Source organism: Arachis ipaensis, chromosome B01 (assembly GCF_000816755.2).
Source record: "Arachis ipaensis cultivar K30076 chromosome B01, Araip1.1, whole genome shotgun sequence".
NCBI lineage: Eukaryota > Viridiplantae > Streptophyta > Magnoliopsida > Fabales > Fabaceae > Arachis > Arachis ipaensis.
In genome coordinates this window covers 73,482,365-73,488,921 of record NC_029785.2, presented here as the reverse complement: position 1 = coordinate 73,488,921, position 6,557 = coordinate 73,482,365, and the positions used below count along the sequence as shown (strand labels likewise).

The following is a 6,557-nucleotide window of genomic DNA, read 5'->3' as shown; positions in this document are numbered from 1 at the left end:
CAAAACTATTTAAGAGGCAAAAAGCTATAAGTCCCGCTCATTTGATTGGAGCTATGTTTCATTGATAGTTTGGAATTTATAGTATATTCTCTTCTTTTTATCCTATTTGATTTTCAGTTGCTTGGGGACAAGCAACAATTTAAGTTTGGTGTTGTGATGAGCGGATAATTTATACGCTTTTTGGCATTGTTTTTAGTATGTTTTTAGTAGAATCTAGTTACTTTTAGGGATGTTTTTATTAGTTTTTATGTTAAATTCACATTTCTGGACTTTACTATGAGTTTGTGTATTTTTCTGTGATTTCAGGTATTTTCTGGCTGAAATTGAGGGACTTGAGCAAAAATCAGATTCAGAGGTTGAAGAAGGACTGCTGATGCTGTTGGATTCTGACCTCCCTGCACTCAATGTAAAATTTCTGGAGCTACAGAACTCAAAATGGCGCGCTTCCAATTGCGTTGGAAAGTAGACATCCAGGGCTTTCCAGCAATATATAATAGTCCATACTTTGGCCGAGTTTAAATAACGTAAAAGGGCGTTGAACACCAGTTCTACGCTGCTGTCTAGAGTTAAATGCCAGAAACACGTCACAAACCAGAGTTGAACGCCAGAAACACGTTACAACCTGGCGTTAAACTCTAGAAAGAGCCTCTGCACGTGTAACATTCAAGCTCAGCCCAAGCACACACCAAGTGGGCCCCGGAAGTGGATTTATGCATCAATTACTTACTTCTGTAAACCCTAGTAGCTAGTTTATTATAAATAGAACTTTTTACTATTGTATTAGACATCCTGGATTGTATTTTTGATCCTGTGATCACGTTTTGGGTGCTGGCCATTCAGCCATGCCTGAACCTTTCACTTATGTATTTTCACTACTAGAAAATTAGTTATTACAGACAGATATTTCCGACGGATTTTATCCCACGGAAATACAGACGGAATTTCAGAGGGATTTTTTTGTTGGAAAACAAAAAAAATGAATTAGCATAAATTACAAACGGAAAATAGAATCCGTCGATAATTCCGTCGGTAAAATTAATTTTTTTTCGTGAGAAATAGTTACAGACGAAAAATTCGTCTGTAATTAAATAGAAAAAATGTTGCGTTTCATTAAATTATTACAGACGGATTTTCCCTCTGTAATTTAAAATTTTCCGTCGGAAATATTGAGTTAACCCTAATTTTATCACCACACTATCGAGCTCCATTCACACTCCTGACCTATGAACTCATTTTCTCATTTTCACCCTCATCCCTCTTCAAAGTTGTCGTCGAGTACTCTTCTCCTCCGGTAGAAGGTGCTGTCGCCGCCGGCGGGGATAGACCGTGGGTGCCGTCATCTGGGGAAGCTCTACTCGGCCCTCTTCGCATCGTTCCTCCTCTCCTCGCCATTGCACGAAGTTCTGAGTTGAGCTCGTGGCATCGCCGTCGCGAAGGGTTCCTCCCCTCCTCGCCGTGCGTCGTTTCTGATTCACTGCTCCTGCCCCTTCTCTTCTCTGATTTTAGGTAACTCTGTGTCAAACTCTCATCGCGCGCTCACCTGTCTCACACTCTCCGAGCTCACTTTATCAATCTTACTCTCACAACTTTTGCAAACCCTAGGAACAACATTATCAATCTTACTCTCACAATATTTGCAACCATCTACTCAGTTTAGTTGAGGTGAGATTCATTCATCGTGGCTTCCACTTTTATCTTAAGATCTCCAATTTATAAATTTAACTATTTTGTTCTGATTTAACGCATTGATTTTTATCTGTTTCTTAATTGAAAATATTGAAATAAAAGGATGGCCGTGTTTGCTGGTTTGACATGCGGTGCAAAGATGTGGCGAGACTGGTTATGGATGTTATTGTGGAACCCGTCACTTCCTTGTGTTTCAAGACTGGTGAGACCATTTTCTTCTTTTAAATGTCATTTGTTCTTAATATTTGTTTTAGTATCTGTTTCACAAGGGATTCTCAGAAAAGGATCAAAAACTGGAGTTGAACGCCCAAACTGGCACAAAAATTGGCGTTCAACTCCACAAATGGCCTCTGCACGAGGATTAGTGTGTCACCATATGGTTATGTGGAGCTTCAAGATATTGATTCTGATAAGAAGTTCATTGTCAATGGACAGAGAATCAAGCATTATCTTGAAGGCAACACTGAGCAAGAATGCTCAAGGCTGAAGCTAGATTGAAAGCTCAGCAAAGTCCAGCTAAAGACAATAAAGAAGCGCTTGTTGGGAGACAACCCAGCCATGGGGCAACAATCCTCTAAGCATTTTTGCCCTATTTTTATTTTTATTTGTTTATATAAAGTTCACTGACACTAAGGTACAAAGTCATTTGTATAAGTTTACAGGGTTACAGAAGGAATCAGCACACAAAACAGAGTAAAAGAGCTCAATGGCAAGAAAACGCCAAAAGGGGCATTTTGGGCGTTCAGCGCCCAAAATGGGCATCCACTGGGTGCTGAACGCCAGTAATGGCAGCATTTGGGCGTTCAACGCCAGAAATGGCCACCCACTGGGCGTTGAACGCCAGGAATGGCAGCAACTGGGCGCTGAACGCCCAGGAGATCAGCATTTGGGCGCTGAACGCCCAAAACAGGCAGTGTTTGGGCGTTCAAACGCCAGGAGGACAGGAAGGAGCCAAATCCAAGCAATCCCACACGTATTTCCATTTCAAATTTTATGCATCAATGCATGATGTTTACATGAACATATCAAGAACCCTGATTTCAAAAAACCTTAATTTCTAAAAATCCATCTTTCCAAATTCAACCCAACTCCGTTGGATCTTTGAATGATGACCATATTTCATTTCTTAACCGAATTTATGCTTTGTTTATCTGAAAATTAGAGCTGCTGTGAACTATGATAGGTTAGTTAATGTCTTAATGCAAATGCTTGTTCTCCTCCCCCCTCTCTCTTTTTATCTTTTAAAATGCGTGTTGCTTTTAACATCTTAGTTTTGAGGGAGGGGTAGCTTTATGTGTCATTTTTTTATTAGTTGTGTTCTGATTTTGGGGATTTTTTGGATGGTATTGTTTTTGTAGGGATCTCCTGGAATTGAAGATAGCGACAAGTCTGAGGCGCAATTGACTTCAGCTGCTGCTTCTGTGGAGGGTTAAATTCAGGATGCTTGTGACAATTCTTGTAGCATCTGTCTTGAAGCCTTCTGTGACAGTGATCCTTCCACCGTATGACCCTAATTTTTTTTATCATGTGTTCATTTCTTTGGATGACTTTTGTTTGACTCTTTTGATCATGCTGGTTTCTTTCACCCTTCCTGCAGGTGACAAGTTGCAAGCATGAGTTTCATTTTCAGTGCATTCTGGAATGGTATTGTTCTTTGGCTTTCTCTATTAACTGTTTAGTCCTGTATTATAGTGAGAATTATGGATATTCATTTGGCATTTCAGTCTTGTTGTACCATTTTTATGCTTTGGTGAATTCATCTTGTTGTACTATTTTTATGCTTTGAAGAAAGTTCTTACTGGCAGAGCTTCACATGAAGTCCTATTAAGAATTGCTCATGCGGTAGGTACCACCATATCCTTCTTTTTTGGTATCTGTCTCAAGAAGACTAATAGTGGTTTATTTGCTTAATATATCAATTTTGGTCCTGTTTTTTCAGAATATGATTGTGATATCAGTGTCCACTTCTTTAGGGAAAAATCAGTCACGGTTAGTCTTTATAATCTTCTTTCCAAAAGCTAAATTAACATTTGCTTTGGATTTGATTTCTTTAGGTTGAAAATGTTGTCTCAATTTTATTTAGTGGAACATGAATAATTGCCATACTTCATATTTGTTTTGTGAATTACACACAATTTTTGCAATTTGAAATCAACTATGCTTAACTAATGTAACGTAATTGTAATATTTCAGGCTCTTGACACCTTCAACACTGCAGTAGTTTCTCCTATATACTATGTCATGTTCACAACACTTACAATCCTAGCTAGTGTGATAATGTTCAAGGTATCATCAACTAATTTTGGTATTTAAGTTTTAGTTTCTGTGTATTTCAGTTGCATTATAATTACAAAACATATTCTTTTGGAGTCTGCCAGTTGAGAAATGAAGTTAATAAACTGGCTTGGAGGCTTGGAGTTACTGATGATCATCTCAAACAAAAGGTGCTGTATAGTCTGGTCCTGTTATTTCATGGAATTTGAAATCATGTTTAGTATATCTAAATGCATGTTTTTAAATCTACTGCCATGCAGAATCTGGAAATCAAGAAATTGACAGATGAAAAGAAATGTGCATTGGCTACACAATATGCGGCAGAAGCAACTCTTAGAAGGGTACATGCAAATCAAAAGGATGATGATATTCTCCCAATTGATAGCATCATTACTCCATTTGAAGCTGAGATTAAAATATACAAGAATGAGTTACAAATAATGTAACTCCCAGCAAGGATGCATTTGTCAAATAATTAATTAATTTAATGTAACTTCTTCTTCCTCTTTATATGATGCTATAAGAACAATACACAGAGTATATGTTTTGAATTATAGTTGATGTATCAACACATTTTATTGATGTATAGTTATTTATTATTATAGTTGATGTATCAATACACTTTGTTTATTTTTTGAATTATATTGGCTTCCTTGATTATAGTATTTTTCTTTTAGTTCGATAAGATAATAAATTTGTTTATTTTTTGAAATATTATAAATATTCGAATACAAATTAGATAAAAATATTTATTTATTAAATTTATATTTATTTTGTATGAAAAAAGGTGTATTTTGTAAAGAAAAAATCTAAAAAAAAAATTTACCTTACTGATGGACTTACAGACGGATTTTCTGTCTGTATTCAAAGTTTGGAAAATCTGTCTGTAATTACAGACGGAAAATCTGTCTGAAAATTCGTCTGTAATTACAGACGGAAAATCCGTCTGAAAATTCGTCTGTAATTACAGACGGAAAATCCGTCTGAAAATCCGTCTGTAATTACAGACGGAAAATTCGTCTGAAAGTGCGTCGCCTTTGGGAAATGGGTAGAAAATTTACAGAGGGAAAATCCGTCGGTAACTGGTAAAAATCTGTCTGTAATTTTCCGACGGAGAAAAAATTCGTTGGTAAATAATTTCCGACAGGGCTTTTACAGAGGGACAAAATCCGTCGGTAATTTCGTCGGTAACCAAAAATCCGTCTGTAATAAAGACTAAATCCGTCTGTAAATCTGTCTGTATTAATCCATTTTCTAGTTGTGTTTCAAACGGTAGAGTTTCTACACTCCATAGATTAAGGTGTGGAGCTGTGCTGTTCCACAAAGATTAATGCAAAGTACTACTGTTTTTCTATTAAATTCAACTTATTCCGTTTCTAAGATATTCATTCGCACTTCAACATGAATGTGATGAACGTGACAATCATCATCATTCTCCCACGAACGCGTGCCTGACAACCACTTCCGTTCCATATTAGATTGGATGATTATCTCTTGGATCTCTTAATCAGAATCTTCGTGGTGTAAGCTAGATTGATGGCAACATTCATGAGAGTCTGGAAAGTCTAAACCTTGTCTGTGGTATTCTGAGTAGGACTCTGGGATTGAATGACTGTGACAAACTTCAAACTCGCGAGTGCTGGGCGTAGTGACAGACGCAAAAGGAGGGTGAATCCTATTCCAGTATGATCGAGAACCTCAGATGATTAGCCGTGCTGTGACAGAGCATTTGGACCATTTTCACAAGAGGATAGGATGCAACCATTGACCACGGTGATGCCTCCAGACGATTAGCCATGCAGTGACAGCGCATCGGACCATTTTCCAGAGAGGATTAAAAGTAGCCAGTGACAATAGTGATGTCCTTACATAAAGCCAGCCATGGAAAGGAGTAGGACTGATTGGATGAAGACAGCAGGAAAGCAGAAGTTCAGAGGGACGAAAGCATCTCTATACCTTTATCTGAAATTCTCACCAATGATATACATAAGTATTTCTATCTTTATTTTCTGTTTATTTATTATTATTATTCGAAAACTCCATAACTATTTGATATCCGCCTGACTGAGATTTACAAGGTGACCATAGCTTGCTTCATACCAAAAATCTCCGTGGGATCGACCCTTACTCACGTAAGGTTTTATTACTTGGACGACCCAGTGCACTTGCTGGTTAGTTGTATCGAAGTTGTGAATGAAAAACGATTTATTAAGACGTGCGTACAGAGTTTTTGGCGCCGTTGCCTGAGATCACAATTTCGTGCACCAACTACCCGACCTCTTCTCAAAGAGCTTGGCCAAATCACCCGAAAAGCCCAATAAGGGCCCAAAGAAAGGAACATGACCCAAATCCAAAGGCAGCACAAGCCTATTGGGATAAAGGCGGTTCCCTTGAAGATAAGATGACTTCACTCAAAGATAAGATAAGATAAGATAACTATCTTATCTCCAGAAAGGTCATTCCTCACTATTATAAATACACTGGAGCACCCAGGTATAACTCATACTCTGATTCTACTAAAAACCTGCTTAATACCCTTGCTAACTTAAGCATCGGAGTCCCTTGCAGGTACCACCACCCTCCGGTGACGAAGGATC

The 6,557-nt window shown here is 37.9% G+C and overlaps 1 long non-coding RNA gene across 1 annotated transcript; it reads left to right on the top strand.

Moving 5' to 3' along the window:
• On the top strand, nucleotides 2,776-3,363 carry LOC107618540. Its single transcript, XR_001615292.2, has 3 exons — nucleotides 2,776-2,869; nucleotides 3,097-3,188; nucleotides 3,284-3,363. It is a non-coding gene; the product is annotated as an uncharacterized LOC107618540 (long non-coding RNA).